This window comes from Rattus norvegicus, chromosome 6, assembly GCF_021556685.1.
Source record: "Rattus norvegicus strain SHRSP/BbbUtx chromosome 6, alternate assembly SHRSP_T2T, whole genome shotgun sequence".
NCBI classification, from domain to species: Eukaryota; Metazoa; Chordata; class Mammalia; order Rodentia; family Muridae; genus Rattus; species Rattus norvegicus.
This window is the reverse complement of record NC_141539.1, coordinates 112,353,783-112,376,513: the sequence shown is the minus strand read 5'-3', so window position 1 is coordinate 112,376,513 and position 22,731 is coordinate 112,353,783. Positions and strand designations below refer to the sequence as shown.

At 47.0% G+C, this 22,731-nt stretch overlaps 1 long non-coding RNA gene across 1 annotated transcript; it reads left to right on the top strand.

The window, feature by feature from the left end:
* Window positions 1-1,939: 1,939 nt before the first annotated feature.
* On the top strand, window positions 1,940-8,605 carry LOC120103580 (uncharacterized). The gene is made up of 3 exons (XR_015623493.1): window positions 1,940-2,190; window positions 3,928-4,035; window positions 5,830-8,605. It is a non-coding gene; the product is annotated as an uncharacterized LOC120103580 (long non-coding RNA).
* Window positions 8,606-22,731: the final 14,126 nt, after the last annotated feature.

Here is a 22,731-nt window from a genome sequence, read left to right as displayed (position 1 = left end):
TTGTCAAAGCGGCGAGTTCAGCTCTGCAGTGCCAGCCCCAATGAATCCCCGGCTTTGTTGTTTGACCTGATGCTTCTCATTCTTAATCCACTTCCCTCACTCCACCAACATCTCCACACTGTCCCAGATAGAGATGCTCAACACTTCAACACATACAGGAAACACACAAGACCCCCAGGTTGACAGCAGCCATCTGATTTGTAACTATCACGTGTGCAAAATGGCTTCCTGGTAGAGCCTAGTTTTTTGAGGATCTGACATCACATCCATTGTCGCAGTTTGGCTGGTTTGAAACTTTCCCAATGTCTTTGGATGCTTGGGAGAGACCCATCAGTGGCCACGCCTCTACCGATGTCCGGAAGTATGGATCTGAGAATGCCACCAGATAGTTGTCTCTAAGTAGGTTTGGGTGGAGTTCAGAAAGGGTGGGAATGGCCACCATCAGAAACCCTTCTGGGCACCTGCTTTAAAAGTGCAAGTTGGACTGGCAAGATGACAGTGAAGTGCTTGCCGTATAAACACGAGTACCTGAGGCTGATCCCCGGAACCTATGTAAAAAGGCTGGATATGGTAGATTCACATGTTTGTAATCCCAGGCCTGGGGGAGACGGGTATAGGGATATCCCTCGGATTTAGTAGCCAGCCAACCATCCTAACCATCTTGGTGAACTCCACGTCAGTGAGAGGTTTGTTTAAAAAACAAACCAAGGCAGTAGCCTCCTGAGGCATCACACCTGAGGGTGACCCCTGGGCTCCACCTACATCTCACGTAAGCACGGGTCAGTGCAGCCCCTCCCCCACCTCTGGGCGCCAAAGGAACATTGCAGCATCTCATGTGAGCACAAGTCAGCGCACTCTCCCCACTCCTCATGCACGCACGCACGCACGCACGCACGCACGCACGCACGCCCTCCATAACCACCGTTTAGATATTTCCTTCTCTTCTTTCCTTCCTTGCTTTCTTGCTTTCTTCCTTTTGAGACGGGGTCTTATGAAGCCCAGGCTGATCTGGAACTTACTGTGTAGCCAATTCTGGCTTTGAAATCCCGATCCTTCCGCCTCTTTCTCCCGAGTGCTGGAATTTCAAGCACCGTCATATGTCGCTTCCTTTTCGTTTTAGTGTTTCCCCTTGTGTGTGTAGATATACTATGTGCATGTCTGGTGTCCGTGGAGGCTAGAAAAACGTGTCATATCCTGCAGAGCTGCAGGCAGTTGGGAGTGACCATGTGAGTGCTGGGAACCAAACCCCGGTCCCCCACAAGAGCACCACATGCTTCCTTAGCCATCATTCCAGCCCGTGTGATTTCTTCCTCCTTTCTCTCTTTTAAAGATTTATTTATTTTATATACATGAGTACACCGTTTCAGTCTTCAGACACACCAGAAGAGGGCACCAGATCCCATTGCAGATGGTTGTGAGCCACCATGTGGTTGCTGGGATTTGAACTCAGGACCTCTGGAAGAGCAGTCAGTGCTCTTAACCACTGAGCCATCTCTCCAAGCTCCCTCAATTTCTTTCTCAAAGTAAAAGATTATTGCTTGTTTATTTGGGACTCTTTCCCAGTGGGATCTCTTCTGTTCAAAGCTTTGGGTATTGCAGGGTTAGAGACCAGGTCATCACCCAGAAAGAAAGCTCTTGAAGGTGGAAGCCATGAAGTTGCAACCCAAGGACCCTGAACACCAGAGCAGCCACAGTGTGCTTTAAAGATACCACAGGCCCCATCCCCCTCAGCTTGAAGCTCCCAGAACAGGAGTCACTTGAAGGTCCCATGCTAGGTCTTGAGCTCGGCTTCAGAGAACCCCATTTTAATGATACTTCCCAGCTTCTTTGATTCAGACTTTCTGGATTCAGACCAACTATGTGACATCCAAGCTCTTGAAGCATAGGACTGGCAACTCACCAGTGAATAAATAGGGCAGGCAGGGGTATACGCCTCCTCAGATTTCGCCAGTGAGCCGGCTAACTTGTGCATTACCTTGGTTGAAATCCAGATAACTGGTCAGATATTGTTCTGTGAAGGTGCTTTCAGCTGAGAATCTGAAAGCTGAGTGAAGTCAACTGCCCTACGCCATATTTCAGTCAGTTGATGGTGTGAATAGAACCAAAGGTGACCTTTCCACGAGAGACGAGGAATTCCTGCGCATGATGACAGTTGGGCTTGGCAGTGCTGACTCCTTACAAGTCTATGATGTATGTATGTATGTATGTATGTATGTATGTATGTATGTATGTATGTATGTGCCTACCCACCTACTTATCATCTGTCTGTCTGTCTGTCTGTCTGTCTGTCTGTCTGTCTTCTTCTGTTGGTTCTATTTCTCTTGAGGACCCTGAATAACACACAAGGGTCCAACAACAGTCACCTGTTGAAAATATGGGGGTGGGTGGGTAATATTGCCCTGATTCTTGGTCTATGTGACTGGAAGGAAGTTGGATTTGCTGAAAGAGCTTCAGAGAAACTCAATCTCTCCAGTTTCTCCAGAAAAGGATAGGATCTGGACGAGGCACATTTACCTTAAGAATGAGAAAAGTAGGGGTTGGGGATTTAGCTCAGTGGTAGAGCGCTTGCCTAGCAAGCTCAAGGCCCTAGGTTTGGTCCCCAGCTCCTAAAAAAAGAAAAGAAAAAAAAAGAATGAGAAAAGTATCAGCACACAGCAAGGTCTGCTACTTCTAGACCTTCCAGGGTTGGAGAAGCTACAGCTAGCTGGGCCGTGTCTGTAAAACTTGGGTTGCACTGAGAAGAGAACTGTCATAGAGAGGGGGAGACTGGCCCATTCTCACCTCGGAGGGTCACCAGGTGGGATCCCCCTAGCACATCAGTTCTCCCTCCTCACCTAATCTCCAACTCTATGTGGCAGAGTGGGAAAAGGACAAGGTAGGCATTCTGTCACAGAGCTGTGAAGGCCATGGAAAACGGTCTAAGGCAATGAATTATGGGTAATGTGACCTCCAGAGAGCTTGCCTCCCAATGGGCATTAACCATACTCTTAACCGTGCGTTTTATTGTTCCCCTTCTAGCACACACAGCAAGTTACTTGTGTGAAGTACTTTTGAAACAACAGAGCGAGAGTAAATGGGCCCATGAGTTTCTTTTATCTGAAGCTGGGACACAAACACTGTTTGAAGGCCAGAGGGGCAGAGTCCCTGGAACAGCCTGAGGATAGTTTCAGAGGGAAACGGATCCCGGCAATTCCTTCAGCCTATCTAACCCTTTAACATTTTTTAAAAATTTATGAGTGTGTGTGTGTGTGTGTGTGTGTGTGTGTGTATGCACACACATGCATTTACACATGCACACATGTAACTGCATGCATGCATGCATGCCACAACATGCATGTGAAGGTCAGAGGACAACTTGGAGGAGTTGTTCTTCCTTCTACTGTGTCATCCCTTGGGACTGAACTCAAGTAATTTATCATTAGTAGTAGTAGTCAGTCAACCATCCTAACTATCTTGGTGAACTCCAGGTCAGTGAGAGGTTTGTTTAAAAAACAAACCAAGGGGGCGGGGATCAAAAACAAAACAAAACAAAACAAAACAAAACAAAACAAACCAAGGCAGTAGACTCCTGAGCCATCACACCTGAGGGTGACCTCTGGGCTCCACCTACGTCTCACATAAGCACGGGTCAGTGTAGCCCACCCCCACCCACCAAAGCTTGGCCACAGGAGCCTTTAACCACTTAAGCTATGTCATGGCCTCCACACACCAACCACTTTCTGAAAAATAAACTTAAAAAAATATCAGGGCTTTATGATGCTCAGGCTGGACTAAAACTTGCTTATAGCTAAAGCTAGTCTTGCCCTCAGAATCTCCCACTCCCACCCTCTCAGTGCTGTGATTACAGGCATGAATTAGAAACTGTGTGTCTTATATTAGTAGCCAAGCCTGTCCTTTGGCCCCTAGATCAGTAACTTTTCTTGGCAGCTGGACTGCACAGCTGGGACTTCTCCCATCCTCACAGTTTTGCTGACAGGAAGTAGAGAATCCCAGGATCAACTAAAGCTCAGCCCCTCCCCAGGATCCAGAGCAATGGTAAGTAGAGAGAGTTTCAGATTCACAGCATTTCTTATGTAACCTATGACCCTGTATATGGGGAATCCATCCACCTACCCACCCATCCACCCATCCACCTATCCATTCATCTGTTCACCCATGCACCCTCACACCCATCATCCATCCATCCATCCATCCATCCATCCATCCATTTACCCAGAGTCCTTTAATATGATGGAAAAATAAAAATATTTGGGGTCAGGAGAATTGTGTTCCGGGGAAGTGGCAGAGCCATGGCACTGTAGAAAGCTGTGGACAAAGGACATGCGTTCAAGCATAAATGCTGCGACGCCTTTGCTATGTGACCACGTAGAATTTGTGACTTTACTGAGTAGTAAAGGTTCCCCCACTTTCACTGTAAACATAAAAAGGTACAGACTCTGAGCGAAGCTGATGTAGACTCTCTGAGCCGTCTGTATATCCGAGACTCTCTAGGTGGCCGCCCCACACTAAAGCCTGACCGTTTCTGCTCTAAGATGTCATACCAGGGTACCAATCTGTCCTAGAGTCAGGCTGTCCCTAACTGCTCGAGAAGTGGGGCTTTCTGCTGTGTCATCTTCCATTGTCCCTCCATCCACTCCTGGCCTTTTTATTTTCACATGGAGAGATCTGTCCTCTCTGATCTAATCACATTCAAAATCAGTTCTGCTTTGAGAAACTTTTCTTTTTTCCTTCCTTCCTTCCTCTCTCTCTCTCTCTCTCTCTCTCTCTCTTTCTCTCTCTTTCTTTCTTTCTTTCTTTCTTTCTTTCTTTCTTTCTTTCTTTCTTTCTTTCTTTCTTTCTTTCTTTCTTTCTTTCGGATCCCATTACAGATGGTTGTGAGCCACCAGGTGGTTGCTGGGAATTGAACTCATGACCTCTGGAAGAGCAGTCAGTGCTCTTAACTGCTGAGCCATCTCTCCAGCTCTTGAGAAACTTTTCTTTCCACCCCTGTGCCCTAAAACTTGATATAGTCTAGACTCTGAGAGCAGAGACGAGCCCTTACTTTTTTTTTAAATTGGATATTTTATTTATTTACATTTATGTTATTCCCTTTCCTGGTTTCCCCTCTGCAAACTCCCTATCCCATCTCCCCCTACCCTGCTTCTGTGAGGGTGTTCCCCCACCCACCTACCCACTCCCTCCTCACCACTCTAACTTCCTGGGGCATCAAGTCTTCACAGGACCAAGGGCCTCCCCTCCCATTGATGCCAGATAAGGCCCCTTCAGCTCCTTCAGTCCTTCCCCTAACTCCTCCATTGGGATCCCTGTGATCAGTACGATGGTTAGCTTCGAGCATCCACATCTATATTGGTCAGGATCTGTCAGAACCTCTCAGGAGACATCCATAGCAGGCTCCCATCAGCAAGCGTTTCTTGGCATCGGGGATAGTGTCTGGGTTTGGTGTCTGCATGTGGGGTGGATCCCTAGGTGGGGCAGTCTCTGAATGAGCCCTAACTTTCAAAGAGCAGAATATGCCCTTTCAGCAGCAGGCAGAATCCTTTGATAAGATGACACATAATAAAATATATAGAAATAATAATAATAATAATAATAATAATAATAATAATAATAATAATAATAATGGGTCAATGGCTGGATATTTCTACTAACCTTCCAGGCTTGAAATACTTGCTTAGGACAAACTCTTCTCTACCCTGGAAAGTATGCATATGTAATGGCTGTTCTCTTAACCCTTATTGACTGTAACAGGAATCTCTGACGCTAGTGTCATCTAGTGAGCGTGTGCGACAAATGCTGATCTAGAATCTTGCATATGCTCTCTTACAACAGCATTCTCACCACCATTTGGCCCAGCCTCTATTCCCTCTTTATGGTACAGATGAAGAAACCAAGGCTCAGAAAGCTGAGCTGATAAACCCGAAAGCCAAGGAACGGCAGGGCCAGAATTCGAAGGCAGATGCATGTGTTCCCAAAGTGTGCATTCCTTGTTCAGAGAGTTCCTCTTTACAGGCCTGGGCTCATCTGTCTGGTATCCCAGGAGTTTTATGGATGGCTTAGCTTATTGATGTAGGGAAACTGCCTGGGCTTGGTCCCTGTCTAAAAGACATAAAGACTGTCTACATCAGAAGCAGGGGTGTGACCATTGTGAATAGACTGAGCTGGGTGGCTTCTCCTGCTCTTAGATCAAAAGGTGGACCTTAGACCACAAGCTACTTGGAAAAAATACATACCTTGGAAAGAAAGAAAATACCTCATTCTCATGTAGCTGCTACTGTATTACAAAACACTTCTACATGAATGCTCCAAATCCTCGAAATCTGCTGGGGAGAGTGGTTTGGTCGTCCTCTCTATTCAGAGGAGGACAGAGAGGTTTAGAAGAGATAAGTGCATTGTCTAAGGTTATGCAGCTAGTGAAGAGTGGAGCAAGGGTAAAAACCCAATATCACGGCCCTCAAACTCCTCATTGCATGAACTAGAGCACCACTTCTCAAAACCTTAATGTGGAAAATTTTGCTTGGCAACCTTGTTAAGGCTGTAAGTATATTCCTCATAAGCTCTCTGAACTGGCATGGGTACTGCTGACCGACTGTCACATGCAGATGTCACACTCAGACCATGGTGACTTCCAGCGGGCTCTCACAGTGTCTGTCAGGCCGCAGAACCCAAGCAGCTAGTGCTCCCCTCAGACCCTCTGCTTGCTCTCGTCTCTGTCATCCTGTGCATGGGCTACCTTTCCAATGTGGAGCTGTTCTCTTGTTAAAAAAAAAAAAGAAAAGAAAAAGAAAGAAAGAAAGAAAAGAAAAAAAAGAAAAAGAAAGAGGTACAAATGGAGAAGACGACTTTTTCTTCCTTCAGTACCATTTTCCCCCTGAAAGCACAGCATCACCTCACAGAAGCCTCTCAGGAACATGAAGACGAGGAACGAGAGTAAATCACACAGAAAGCAACTCACCGGGCACGATCCAGGCTGGTTCCACAGAGACTTCTTTCTTTTAAACTGGGAATGTGGATTTTGAAGACATGAACATCCCCTGGGAATGTCCTGAGAGGAGAAGCCTCTGCCTCAAATGAAAGAGTCTCCATCTCTTCTTTGGGATACCTATGGACCTGAGATTCTGAGATTTGATTAGAATCAATTCAGCATCTATTGTTAAAAGATCACAACAGCCAGTGGATGATGATGGTGGTGGTGGTGGTGGTGGTGCGGTGTGTGTGTGTGTGTGTGTGTGTGTGTGTGTGTGTGTGTGTGTGTGTGACTGCTTAAGACTCCTCTGTGTTCCTTTAACCCTTGGTGTCTCTTAGAGACAGGCAGCATTTCCCTACTTTAGATGAAGAGGCTCAGAGAACGTAGGTAGTGAACGTCCAAGTGTGAATTGAAATCCTTGCTTCCCCCACTCCACCCCTCATCTAGGTTCTCAGTTTCTTGGCTGGGCTTCATTGAGAGATATTCAAAGGAACGTGCTTTGTAGAACAGAAAAGGAAGAGATTGTTCGACTACTGTAGAACTGGTTTTTTTATAAAAAAAATTGCCCTATATAAAACCTATATCAACCCTTTGAACTAGGTGGACTCTCTCCACTTTAGAGGTAAAGACATGGGGGGAAAGATCCAGCAAGTTTCCTCACATTTCACAGTTGAGAATCGGCAGAGTCAAGACATGTCTGAGCCCTAAGCCTCAGGCTCTTCTGCATCCTCAAGGGGACTTTCTGGGAGCAGCCGTGGCACAGACAGTGTGATGCTGTGGTGCTGTGAGGGAGCCGGGGCTTGAGGCTTTGTCTTTCTGGTATATGCTTCTGTCCTCTAGCCCCACAGGACAGATGACCCAGGTGTGTGAACTTGCGTGGGGGAGGAGAGTGTGCGTCTCTGTGAGGGTGATGTTTGCTCCCATGACTCACGCTCTACCGTGCTGGATGGGATAGCTACACGGTGGTATTCTCTGTCCCCTATTAGCAAAAACACAAATGGCAAACTCTAAACCACTCTGTGTTGCCACTGACCATTTCCTAAGGGTGGCGGCAGTGTCTGTGTGGTCACTGGCCGTGAGGACCTGCTGCTGACACATGGCAGATGGGACCAAAGCCACCCCAGCTTGCTGGAATCTGCTCTTACTGTTTGGAACGCTGTCCCTTCCTTCTGCAAACATCAAATGGAGGCCATTCATTAAGACCGTTTGTTTAACCAAGATGACCAGATGGGCTGTGGGAAACAGGGGCACTTCAATGCCCGGGGAAGTGTAATATACGTAAGAGTTTCCTGGTGACCCTGACACTGTCCCCGACTGTTTGGAGCGGATGGTACAGATGGAGCAAGTAGGACTGTGGTTTTGCCCTGTGCATGGGGTCGGAATTTTGCAAGATCCCATGAAAATGTCAAAGACCTAATGAAAAACAAGCCAAATATTACCATTTCGTTGTTTAATTTATGTTCATAAATCATAGCGGTATGTCAGCTGGATAATTGCAACAGCTCTTGGAGATTAGTGTGACTTGCTGAAGAACATGTAATGTTGGGGTGTGTTTGATGAGCAGAGGGGTGGTGTCCCCAAGCAGCAAGTGGGCCTCGATGTCATCTCTGCAGAAGGCGTGACAATGAGAGACGATGCCACTCTTGAATTGTACTTTTTTTAAATTATTATTTTACATGTATGAGTGGGTGTTTGGCCCGTGTGTATGTCTGTGTACCACATGCACGGCTGGTGCCTGTGGAGGCTGGAAAAGGTACTAGATCCCCTGGAACTAGAGTTACAGATGGTGGCCAGTTGTCATGTGGGTGCTGGGAATCGAACCCAGGTCCTCTACAAGAGCAGCCAGTGCCCTTAACTGCTGAGTGGTCTTTACAGACTGCTATTTTTTTCTTCTCACACATCCCCCCATTTGTGTTTACCATGGAGTTAGTGGGTCCCCATTTCCTGAAGAGGGATGAGTGTATATGAGTGAGAAGAGAGGTCCTCTCTTGTAGTAAGAGATGGGAATCTCTTCCTTGGAACACTTGTGCTGCATGTGTTAACTGAGCCAGGCCCCTTGCTAGACCCTGGTGATACCGTTCACCATTTATATGACTTGACACCACTGGACTCATTAGATCTATTTGTTCATCTACAAGATGATTGCTGAGTGTGACGGTACATCTCTGTATGCCCAGCATTCTGGAACTGGAGGCGAGGATTAGGAGTTCAAGGGTAGCCTTGACTCCACAGCTAACCTGGGCTACATGAATAAAACCCCACAGTTGTTGGGGCGGTACCCCTGGTTCCCATCAGCTGACACTTTGAGGAGCTAGTGATTCTCAACCTTTCTAGTGCTGCGATCCTTTAAGATGGTTCCCCATGTTGTGGTGACCCCCAACCATAAAATTCTTTTCGTTGCTGCTTCACAACTAATTCTGATAAGGTTGTGAATCATAATGTGAATATCTGATATTTCCAATGGCCTTAAAGGAGTTGTGACCCGCAGGTTGGGAACCACTGACCTAGACGCTGTGCAAGGAGCTATGGTGGGAACTACCAGACCATCTCTGTAAAGTCTTAAGAAAGAGCATCACCCTTTGCTGGGACAGCTGGTCCAGGTCTGTAAAGGATCCAGACCCAAGAATGGACACACTTTCCTTCTGAAGCTGGAGGGCAGGAAGGGTCTCAGTGCTCTTTCTGACAGCTGCATCCTCCTATGTTCTGGCCAGGGGCTCTGCTCCCCTTGTGCTGGGAAGCATTTCAGGGGAAAGGTAGGGGGTGGCATGTGACAACAGAAATGGACCTAGCACAGACAGACTATGCCAGAAAGCCCTAGAGCATTTGTGAATGTCAGGGAGAGGGGAATCCCTTGAAATTGCTTCACTCACTAAGAGCTGTCTCTCCAGAGGGCTCACCCCACAAAGTCCTCTAACCTAAACACAAATTCTTTTTCTTTTTTCTCCTTCCTCTTCTTCCTCTTCCTCTCATCCTCCTCCTTCTTCCTCTCCTCCTCCTCCTCTTCTTTCTTTTCCTCCCCCTCCCTTCCTCCTCCCCCCCCCTGCCTGTTTCTCCCCGCCCCAGCAGAATCATTTTAAGATTTCAGAAAGTAAGGCAAGGAAAGCATAACCTAGCTTTTCCAAGGATCCCTTCTAAAGTGAGGACTTTCAACAGGGACTTTTGAGGCTAAAGTACTTGCTTCCCAATTAAAGCTTGTGACATGTTTAGTGCGATTGAAGCTGCCGGGAAAAGGCATCTAGAAGGAGGGACTCTGGTTTTGTGTTTCTAAAAATGGATCTGAAAAACAAGAAAGGATGTTGTCAGGGAAGGATACACCATGTTAGAACCCAGACACGGAAGACGTGAGAGGGTGGGAAAGTCAGGTCTGGGTCAGTAAGAGAGTAAACTTCCTGGCTGTCTGAGAAGTTTGTGAATGGACTAGACTTCCTGGTGGGTTGAGGGCACTGAAAAACCTGAATGGGCTTTGTGGGGGAAATGTTAGGACATCAAGCTTCTGAATGACTAAACGACTGTGAAGAGTCTCCTATAACCTTTAGAATTTGTGATTCCACTGTGCACCCCCACGAACTGGAACACATTTCTTATGCAGAATGCAGCATACTTGGGACTCGTGTGCCAATAAAATACTCTCAGAATTGGTCAAAAATTGGCAGTAATAGAAAAATCTGAGTACATATAGTGTCTATAAAAGTAATCGAGAACAAAATGACAAATGAGGAAATCTTTATAAATTTCTAGAAACAAAACAAACCTCGTTTCTGTCCATGTGTAATCTCTGGGCCCAGAGATAACCGACATCAGAAAAAGCAGACAGAAGTGACATTTCCTATGTTCAGTCTGACTACAATAAGCAATTCCTACTCATTCTACCCCCTCCCTCCACATTCACTTCTATGTTCAGAGTCCCAGAAACTGTTTAATACGAAGTTGTTTCATGTCTCTGGCCTTGACTGACTCCTTTGGACACTTGACCCTGGGGCATCTTCCATGGGAATATGCTGGACTCGTGACATTATGAACATGGTTGTGATCTTACATATGCATTGAAGACAGATGAAATGGAAGGAGAAAAAGAGAGGAAAGAAGAGTGAGATAGACACACAAGAGAGTGAGATAGACCCAGGAGAGTGAGATAGACACACAGGAGAGTGAGATAGACCCAGGAGAGCGAGATGGACACAAAGAGAGTGAGATAGACACTCAGGAGAGTGAGATAGACCCAGGAGAGTGAGATAGACACACAAGAGAGTGAGATAGACCCAGGAGAGTGAGATAGACACACAGGAGAGTGAGATAGACCCAGGAGAGCGAGATGGACACAAAGAGAGTGAGATAGACACTCAGGAGAGTGAGATAGACACAAGGACAGTGAGATAGATGCACAGAGAGTGAGATAGACCCAGGAGAGTGAGATAGACCCACAGGACAGTGAGACAGACACACAGGAGAGTGAGATAGACACACAAGAGAGTGGGAGGACAGGAGGTGGGGAGCACTCCATGACCTTATATTTACTGAGTGTCCTTTCAACAGTCTGACCTATGTCCTTGCCCTTGTGTAGGGTCCCTATGTTTTAAGAACTAAGGCCCCTTCTCCATTAAGTCAGCTGCAGTTGCTTTCTTAGAAATAAGCAAACTCTAACCCACAAATAAACAAAACCTCAAAGAATTTGAAAGAGTAGAACTTCCAGGTCAGAATTTGGTTGTAGTGAAACCCTAAAACATGTATACAGTTATCATAATCAAAGAAATACAAACTGTGAATATCGATAAAACTATCTTGAGGGGGTATGATAAACAAAATATAAAATAAAAATAAAAAGTAAAAAAACAAATTCTGTGGAAGCCTGGCAAACATGAGTTGGATCCCCAGAGCCTAGGGAAAAGATGAAAGGAGAGAAACAATGTCATAGAGCCCTCTAACCTACACACACACACACACACACACACACCATATACATACACACACACCATATACATACACACACCATATACATACACACACACACACCATATACATACACACACACCCCCCATATACATATACACACACACCCCATATACATACACACACACCCCATATACATACACACACACCCCATACACACACACACACACACACACACACACACACACACACACACACACACCATATACATACATGGTAACGAAAACCACTAAGAGCATCGAACAATAGAATCAAATGAACTAGGTAAAGATTCCCTTTTACATTTTTATGTGTGTGGGTGTTTTATGTATGTGTATGTCTGTGCACCATCCATGTGCCTGGTGCCCTTAGAAGACAGAATAGGGCACCAGAAGAGGGTGTCAGATTCCCTGGAACTGGAGTTACAGATGGTTGCGAGCTGCTACGTGGGTGCTGAACTCTGCAATAGCAGTCAGTGCTCTTAAACTCGGAGTCATTGCTCCACTCCCTAACATCCCTTTCTATTAGTTACCAGGTGTGTGATCATAGATCACTCTGTACCTCCGTTTCCACATCTGAAAATGTTCCTATCTTGCAAAGGTCAATCGTGAGAATTAACTTATACACCTGATTTGCTTGGAGCAGTGTCTGTCATGCTACTGTTACCCATTGACTGAAAACATTACAGTAACATAGACAACAAAATACAGCATGAATGCAATGCTGACTTCCAGAGATGTGGGATGGGGCTCCCTCAGAACATTTGTAGAGCAGAGGCAGAGGGTCCCACATACCTGCTTAGCTCCTCTGCACGTTCTGTAGACAGAGTTGCTCCAGCCTGGGCTAATAGCAGGGTAAGACTCGGGCAACCATCTGAACATCTCGGTGCTACCACCAGAGAGGAATGCACGGGATGCCTGGGTGTCTTAATTAGGGTTTCCATGGCTGTGAAGGGATGCTAGGACCACAACATCTCTTATAAAGGAAAGCATTTAATTGGGACTGACTTATAGTTCAGAGGTTCAGTCCACTATTGTCATGGCAAAAAACAGGTGGCATGCTGGGAGACATGGTGCTGGAAAGGGAGCTGAGAGTTCTACATCTGGATTTACAGGCAGCAGAGAGGGGTGGAAGTGGGGAGGGGGAGGAGGGAGGGAGGGAGGGAGACAGAGACAGGACAGACAGACAGATAGACTTGGCCTGGCTTGAGCTTGTGAAATCTCAAATCCACACCCCAGTGACATGATTCTTCCAACAAGGCCACACTTTCTCCTCGAACTCTAATTCTTTCAAATAGTACCACTCCCTGTGAGGACTATTTTCTTTCAAATCACCATTCTTGATGTGGTCCCGCCCTCCTCCTTTGACTGGGGATTCGGGAGATAGGAAAGTATTTCTGGGAGTCCATGTGCTCTCTGATGCTACTGGTCATGGAAAAGAGACCAGCGGGTTTGGCAACATGGGCCTGCTCACCACTGATATCAAGGGGTTCCAGGACCAGAGGCCAGGATATACCTGCTCACTTCTGGGTTACGGCTCAGTGCTTACAGGGGACACTTTCTTTGCTACTTTTGCAGGCAGATGAAAGAGTGACTGACAGCCAACAGCCTGTGTGTCTGAGGTGCTGAGTGAGAGAGAAGCAGCAGCTATGTGGTATGGTGGGGCAGGGAGCCCCTTAGTGAGGGGACCCAGTAAGGGACGTATATAATCACAGGGAAACTCATTTGTCTTGTAAGGACAGCATGTTTCCAGGAAAGTGTGCCTCAATGGGGCTTGGGTTTTTCTACTTCCCTCTCTCTGTATTTCTGCTCTTTGACCTCAAACCTAAGGAGTAGAAATGCTTCTGCTTTCTCCCCTCAGAGCCAGGTGTCCCAGGTTTTGCAGAAAATCTGATTTTATGAAGCTAAAACCTGGTGATGCTCATGGCGATGATGCTATCCAGGTGGTTGAATTTCTTCCTGAGTCTCATGGTGGCTTCCTGGGTAGCTTATATTCAGTGATACACTTTGTTTCTGACAACTGTCAATCCTTAGTGTATTAGTAGCAAATGAATTAGTTACGTGTTCATCACCCATGAGTGGCAGACACCAGGATACAGTGTTTCACCAAGCAAAGCCATGACCTCTGTACCAGAACAAGCAGGTGGCATTTCTACAAGGCATAAGGGCCCTGCGCAGTTGGACGGGGACATAGAAAATGATAGGAGGAAGGACAGTTTTAGGGGGACAATTGAGTAGAGACCAGAACAATCTGGAAAGAGCTATAAAAAGACATAGGAGGGGTGTCTGGTGTGAAGGATCAAGGGATATAGAGACCATGGCTCTGGACTGTCTTTGCATGTCAGGAAGGGGGCAGATGATGGGACCAAGCTCTGATGGAACAGGTCTTGGCTTTCTGCAGGCCAGGGAATGGGGTGTTTATGCTTCCTTGGGTTACTTGGTCCTTGAAACTAAACCCGAAGCACTTTGAGATGTCTATGGGATGGAAAGTCAAGGAACTGAGTAGGTAAAGCTCAGCACTTGTTTGCTGTGGGACCCCAGGCAGGTCCCTTAACTCCTCTGTGCCCCAGTCCCTCAACTACAGAGCCAGAGAACCAGGGCCTCCTTCAGTTCATCATCCTTGAAGTTTACAGCCAGGCACGATATTTCAAATGCAGAAAACTAAGCTGCTATCGAGAGAGAAATAGAAGAAAGGGGAGGTGGGGGGGGGTGTAAGAAAGAAGGAAGGAGAAGGCAGAGGTTTTGCCAGACTCTAAACTCCTTGCCTCTCTGGCCACATGGGGAACAGGGGAGCCTGTACAAACATTTGCCAGGATATTGAAAGGATTGTCACAGAAAAGAGATGGGCTCGTACGCTGTTGTGAATCATGGGACCCTACAGCCGTGTCAACAAACCTTGGAGAACGAACGGGCCTGAAGCCCACTTCACCCTGACCGCATACAGGGATATATAGGGAAATGATTGCCAAGACAACCGGGATGGGCCTTGCGCATGCGCAGGGAGGAGACTCTTGGAATGACGTCTTCTCGGGCTTGATTAAAAAAAGTGGCTGAGCCAATGACATCATTGACCCCATGTTCACCCGGATGTGCTGGGGAAGCTCACTTATAGGCCCAGGCTAACCCTTCAGGGGAAGGGCGTTCTTCTCGCCCTCTTGTTAGACTGAAAGTGTGCTCTGCTGCAGGTGGACACGGTGACTTTCCAGTGTGGCCGACAGGACAGGCTTCGGTCATTCTTTGGTGTGAAACATGGACAAGTCTGAGTCCTAGCTCCCCCCTGTGTCACCTTGGGCTAGTCATTAAATCTACAATAAAAATAAATGGATAGTATAACTCACATCTAGAGATGGGGTACCAATTGCTTTAAGGTCATATAGGGGTAGAAAAAAATATCCCTCCTTCCTTTCCTTAACTGGTTCCTGAGGAAGGTGAAAGAGTCTATGGTCCACAAACCACTTTGCTCACTGAAGGCCAGTTGTTCACATATGCCTGTTTCCAGGCCGGAGGACTGTCTGACCTGAATTCCCGGAGTTGACATTTCTACCCGTGCCCTTGAATCCCGTGACTTCATGGCCCAAGTAAAGCTTCTCTGTTCCACAAGCCAGGAGCCTACCCCAAAGGAAGAGCAGAATTATAGGATGGTGCTACGTCTGAAGGCCCCGTTTCTCCTCCTAGCTCAGTAATCTGATGAGTACCTCCCTGAAAGACCGAGGCAGTGGAGGCCTAACAGCATCTCAGTGGGTAGAAACCACAGACCTTGGAAATAGTCTCAAGAGACAAAAGAAGAGCCTGCTGTCTGCTAAGGGCTCTGCCAGTAAGTAGCAGCTTGAGTCACATTCCCAGCCTGCCTCAGTGCACTCTTCCTTACGAATGTGTGCTCAGCATCCACTATGTGCAGAGTCCGTGCTACAGAAGCTTCTGGCTCTACTCTGCCTGGTGGCAGACACAGCGACTTTCCTGTGAACCTTTATTCCTGGTTCACCTTTATTAAGTGGATACCGCCCACCAGGAACTCACCTTTCCTCCTTAGGTATCTCTCCTAAGCCACAAAGCCATGATGGGGAGGGAGTATCGCTACAACTCTGCGTCACACTCGTGGGATCTGGCTTGAATAGTTGAAGCGCCTGCTTGCCTGTATGGAAGGTAAGTGCTGGGTGAGCCGCTGAGGAAAGCACACCCCTGTGAGTGTTGGTGACCTCCTCCAGGAAGCTCTCTAGAAATGCCCACTCAGCCCCAGCCTGACATCAATGGATCAAAGGAACGATTTTGCCTTGGTGAGCCAATGAGTTCATTGAAGTTACTTATAAAAGCACAAGGGAAGAGTCACTTAGAGGAGGATGGGTGACTTCGGAAACGCAGAGCCCCTGTGTAGATGACAACTCATCAAAGCTCCACCACTAGAGACAGCATCCTCAGTCAACCTTCTGCCTCATACACGCTCTAGTCCCCCCTCCAAACCCTCATGCAGGGAGTGAGAGGTGGGCAGGAAAACAAGTGGTGTCTGCAATCTCAGGCTGACGACGCCTTCCTCCTACCATGAGGATGTGATAGTTGGCTTTGATCTTGTGAGGAGGGTCTCTTGTCAGTAATCATAGCTATTCTGATTTCAAGACAAGGACAACTATGTCATGCCTGGAGGACAGAGTTCATTTTATAGAGAGAGGAGTGGAATTTATCCTTTAGTCATGACCTTCAGTGGTTTGTCGCAGAGGTTACTGGCTCTGGTCTGCTGCCACAAGCATCAAGGGCCGAGAAATCCTCAGAGCTGTTTGGTCTCATAGCCTTTCTGTGAGCAGGAAAACCATGCAGGTGAGGTGGCAAACATGCAGGTGCCCAGGACATTTCCCAAGCTACATAGATGCAACTCCAGGTCTCTACAAAGGACATTGAGTTGAAGGAATAGGGAAGCCTCCATGGTGCGAATGGGTGAGATCGGTGCAGATTCAGGGTGCAAAGGGCCAGCTCAACAAGCAATATTGCTTCACGTACCTTCTGTTTAACATTTTGAGCTCATGGACCTGGCAGGTTTGGAAATGTATTGTGCCGTGCTTGCCCTTTAGTCAGAACCTTGCTCTGAGTGCTTCCTAAACCATGTCTGGTGTTCAAGAGGAGCTGTTTGACCAGTAGTGAGCCACTGCTCCATGAGGGCAGACAGGCCTCTCCAAAGAGCTTGCTTGGCTACTCGCTACCTGAGTACTTTCGATGTTGTCCTTCGAGGATCCACTTTCCCCTACAGGGAGATGACTGAGGCCAGAGGGTAGAGGGTAGAGGGCAGAGGGCAGAGGGCAGAGGTGAGGATTATCATGCCCCACACAGAAAGAATGGTGCTTATGATATCTGGGAAAGAACGGTTAACGTCTTGTGAGGTTTCATGAGCCACCTTCCTTAACCAATTTTCAGTGATATTGCTGATGACCTAGAGAGAGGAGCTAACATAATTCACATTCTACACTTATTAAGATAAGCCACGCTCCATGGAGACAAACATCCCTTCATGTCAGGAGCTCTAGCGTGATCAGACTCACAAACCAATGCGAGTACCGAGAGTTAGAGTTAACGTGTGTCCACTTTCCTTACCGAATAGAGTGCAGTGTTTTTCGTGACTGGAAGCCTTTGGAAGAGACACAGATGCCAGGAATCGGAGGTGAGTTCAGCTGCTTGGGAATCTTGCGTGCTGAAAGGGTGTAGCTGGGGGCACCGAGAGTGCTGTCTGTTGTGGGACAGCCACTGCTGGACTAGCCAGACCACAGCACTCTAAATAGTCCTTTAATATACATGTATACTGCCCCTCTCCATTCTGTCTCTCTAAAGAACCGTGACTAATACACAGCAGCCATTGGTCCTATACTTTCCAGCTGTAAGACCACTTGCTTTACACAGTAAGACAACTCTGCCTCCAACTACCACATGCTCCTGCTTTTCCCAGCCCCCATCTTTCTTCACTCCAAATCTCTTTCCATCCACCTTGGAAATCGCCACATATTTGTCCTGGCATCATTTCACATCATATCTAAGTTTGCCATTTACTTTTCAAATGAGCCATCTTTCTTATCCCCCAGTGGGATTATCACTCTTCTTGCCAGCCAGTCTCAAAGTCCTGATGCCATCGTGAGTCACGACCTCCATTCTCTATAAAATACCATCCTCAAGCCCTGTGGTTTTCGAGATCAATCTCCCGTCTCTATCCCAGTCATCCGGATAGGCATGCCTATTGTATCTTCTCTCTCTTGTTTTTAATAAGCAAGAAAATTGAAGAACAAAGACCAAGGGCCATGTCTAGGATCACACATATCAGTACGTAGCCATTTTCTTTATACAGTGGACAAATGATTTCACATGGCGAGTCTTGTCTCCTTGCCTACCTCAATAGTCTTTGAAGCCAAGGCCTACGATATAGACCATGTCTGTATCTCAGACTCTAGGATGCACACTGGGCTTAACGAACTGGGAAGATAGAGATGTGATGGGGTTCGGTGTGTTCTGTGATCCAGGTGTGGTAAACACCCGTGTTTAAATCTAGTTCCCAGTGTCATGGTGTCAGGCGGTAGAGCCTCTAAGATGCGATTAGGCGACTGAGTGAGTTTTTGTTTATGAGGCTAGATTGTTCATCAAGGGAACACATTGCTGTGAATGGCATCTGACCACAGCATCTCTTTAAATCTGCTTAACTCTCTGCCAGTAGTTGAAGCACCTAAAGGCTCTCCAAGTCTCTGGAACCATGAATCAAAATAAAGTTCTTTCCTAAATCACCCCGTCTCTGGTGTTTCGTTACAGCCACAGGAAACAGTCTAGGAGTGTGTCCTGAGAACTGATATTTTCAAGGTCCACCAGATGGCAATGTTTTCTCCATGAATGAGGATAGTCCAAATTAGCCTGCTGAGTGCAACTGAGTGGCTGGGTTGGAGATGACTAAAACATTTGCGTTAGAAATGGTTTCCAATCTCTCTCTCTCTCTCTCTCTCTCTCTCTCTCTCACACATACACACACACACACACACACACACACACACACACACACACTCACTCACACTCACACTGTATATAAAATCTTGCTGAACCGCTTGGATAATAATGGGAACCGTTGTTATCAGGGCATTACAGCGCATAACCAAGATTTGTGTTCTGGTTCTGATCTCTGACATCCCCAGTGACACAACCCCGAGGAACTAGCTTCATCCCACTCAACTTTTGTTTTTGCCCAAAAGTAGGGCAAAAATACCGACCTGTTCACTCCTTGTGGACAAGGCCATTATGAGGCTACAATTGGACAGATATGAAACCACAGCTGACTTTACAGATGTGGTCTGTTATGATTATGAGTGTTATAACTTAGCTTACTCATCGGTTCAGGTTAAGAGTATTTCCTAAAACCTTGTTATTGGAATTTCAACCACAGGCAGGCAGAACTGGCCTGACCTGAGTTTGTAAGAACATTGAAATGTATTTGCTGTAGGTTTCATGCTTGGGTCCCCTCACATTTTTATGGTGAACCCTAGTTCCCTAAAGGCTGGTGTTTGAGGTCTTTGGGATGTGATTAGGTCATGAGGGTGGAGCCCCCATGAATAGAGTTAGTGCCCTTGTAAGAAGAGAGCTGGTCTCTGATGATTGCCACAGGAAGACACAGCTGTCGCCTCTAAGCACATCCTGACATGGCCCCCAAGCCAGAAAGCAGGCGCTCTACAGATACTAAACTGGTTTCCATCTTGTCCTGAAATAAATATTTGTTGCCCAAACCACACAGTCTGTGGCATTTGCTTTAACATGGGAACCGATAACATAGATCGTCGTGCTAGACTTACTGAATTTTAAAGTTTTATTTTTCATTCTTTTTTAAATTATGTGTAAGTTTGTGTGTGTCTAGCATGTGATGCAGGTGCCATGAGGGCCAAAGACATCTGATGCCTCTGGTGCTGGAGTTATAGGTGACCGTGAGCCACCCAATGAGAGTGCCAGGACCCAAACTTGGATCCTCTGCAAGCGCTGAACGCCTTAACGGCTAAGCCATCTTTCCAGTCCCAAACTATTGAATTTTATGTTGCATATTTAACAGTTTCCAAGACTCTATGCAAATTCAAGTTGATACTAGCTAGGAAAGAATTCATTCTAGTGAATTAGGAAAAGAGTTGTGGGGTACATTTGAGTTTTAAAACCAATTTAGTTCAGTTCTCCAAGATTCGGGAAGGACCAGATATGGTGAGTCTGGGGGCCTCTTTCTCCATACGTTCAAAATATGTATCTGTCCCAGGTATGCCTCAGGCAGGTAACTGAAATGGAAGAAAACATGTTGGACTTAAGTAGATCAGGGTAGACTATGTTGCAACAACAACTGGATCTGTCAGAGGTGAAAGATCTGGGACCACCCTGTGAGTAACAGCAGCCATCACGAAGGTGCCCTTGAGTTCTCCGGAACGGGGAAGGTGGGAAAAAGCTAACCGGAGCTATCACCCATAGTCAGTGAATGTCAAAGTGAGTCTAGTGTGTTCTGCCCACAGGACAGTCCTGGGAAACCACTTGCTTTGGGCAATCCTGTCCCCCAAACACTATAAAGGACACTAATCCACTCTTGCCTTGTTTGTAGCTTCTAGAAAGGCTCCAGTTTCTCACTGATGAGGTTTTTCTGTGTGTCTTGCTTCTGTCTATGCTAAGGGCAGTTGTCATCGGGCTTAAGACCTGCCTGAGTAATCCAGAATGATCTCATCTTAAGGTCCTTGACCTAATTACATCCTCAACATATTTTTCCCCCAAATAAGAGCAGTTATCATTCCAAGTGCCACTCCGCGACAGACTGTTCACACGCAACTGAATCTTCTGTCTAACCTCACTGGATAGCCACGAGCAGTCTTTGAGAGCCAGGGACCACAAGGGGTCAGCCAAGGCTCACTTTTCTGATGCTCCATCCCTTAGCCATCCTTAGCCCATTCAAGGTTGGAAAATCTTCTGGTTTCACTATCCTGGGTCAACCAAGGCACCCACTGAGCTGGAAACCCAGGCAGAAGAGTCAATTACTTTCTGCTTAAGTAACACTTTGACTTTCCAAAAGATATTTCCGTGCCTTTGGTAAGATGTCAGACCGTGGTCTTCCTTGGGTTTCGAGACTGTGAGAAAGGCACTGTACTTTCTGTGTATGATTTACTGTCTAGGACTGTGGTCTTCCCCATCCCCTGATACCCCTGTGGCCATACCCTGGAAAACTTGCATTTTCTTCATGGTGTGACCACAGAGGGCCACCTGGAGGGACATCTGAGCAGCTAGACTTTGACTTAGGAAAGCTCAGAGCACAGGGCAGGATTGCACAACAGAATGGTTGTGGTGGCGGTGGTGGTGGTGGGGGTCGGTGTAACTGTGGCCATCCTACCAGATGTGTACCAGGGCCTCAGGCAATCGCTGTGTGGTTATCATACTCACACAGTCAGCCTGTACTTCCTGTTCATAGCACTTAGTGTGACTTCAGTTCATGGTTGTTTGGAGGTTACAGTGTTTAACTCGCTTTGTGCCGTACACTTCCCCTCCTGACTACAGGCTCCCTGAGGGTGGGAATCTTGCTTGGAGTCCCCTCTGCTGGTCTCCTGGTCCCTGTCATATGGCTGCCTTCAGCCGTTCTCTGATAGATAAATATTCTCAGAATGACCAACTTGGTTGTGTGTGGAGCAGTCACGTGCGGAGTCTCTTCCCCTCTGGCAGAGAAGACCCTCTGTTAGTTTCCTTTTGATTGGGAACCCACCTCATCTTTTTGAGCCTCTTCTCTATTTATTGTTCACTGTGTTTTAATTTTAAATTGCATCATTTATTTATGTGCTCATGTACGGTGTGTGTGCATGTGTGGGTGCGTGCGTGTGTGGGTGTGTGCATGTATATGTGTCTGTGTCTGGGTGTGTGCATGCACACACATGTAAAAGTCAGGGGACAACTTGAATCAGCAGGTTTGAAGAATGCACCGTGGCAAACTGTATGCAGGACACCAGGCTCCAGCACTGCACTAAACAAATGCCTGCACCTATGTGATTTACTGTTCTGGAGGCCAAGAAGTCCAAGGTGGAGCTGGGGAGAGGTCTACTTCCTGTGAGGTCTTTCCGGCCACCGCCTCCTAGGCTGGGAGGCAGAATGGCAAGACAATATGTGTGTTGGAGGGACAGACAGGGCTGTCACCATTCTGTCAGGAATGCATTGCCACTAATTTCCCCTGCGATAGCAACATGACATTACTGATGAGGACAAAGCCCTCATGACTAAGTCACCTTGTAAAGAGCTCTCAGTACTGCTACACTGGAGATTAAGTTTAAATGCATGAGCTTTGGGGGCCAGGCATATTCATTCCCCAGCAGAGAAACTACTAAGGGCCTATGAGATCCCACAGTGGGAAGATGTGGTCATACAAGGTCATACATGTCAGGAAGGCCATCTCAGAGGAGGAAGGACAGCATAACCCCAGCCCAGGCCCCTCTGGAGGTTCAGGGGCTGTGGCCAAAGCCACTGTGGCAGAGGGGCAGCGCTTTCGGAAGGTGGCTGGAATGGAGCATAAGGAGACGATCAAATGCCAAGGTAGACACCAGACCAGACAGACATTTTGAGAAAGTGTCACCCGGAAACGCATGGAAGCTGGACTCGAGTGGACCGCTGTGGGCAGATAGGAGGGCAGCGTAATCAGAGAGGGCACGTGGTCTCAGAGACCCAGTCCATGAATGTTTGTTGAATTCTACTACATGGGGAATACCTTTCAGTGAGCAAGGGGAGCTAAGGATTTGACTCTGGCAGACCTTAACGTCTGGTGAGAAACTAGACAGGGTAAGTGCATCAGGAAAACCAGTGTGGGGCAGAGTATCCCATGCAATTGACAAAGGGAAA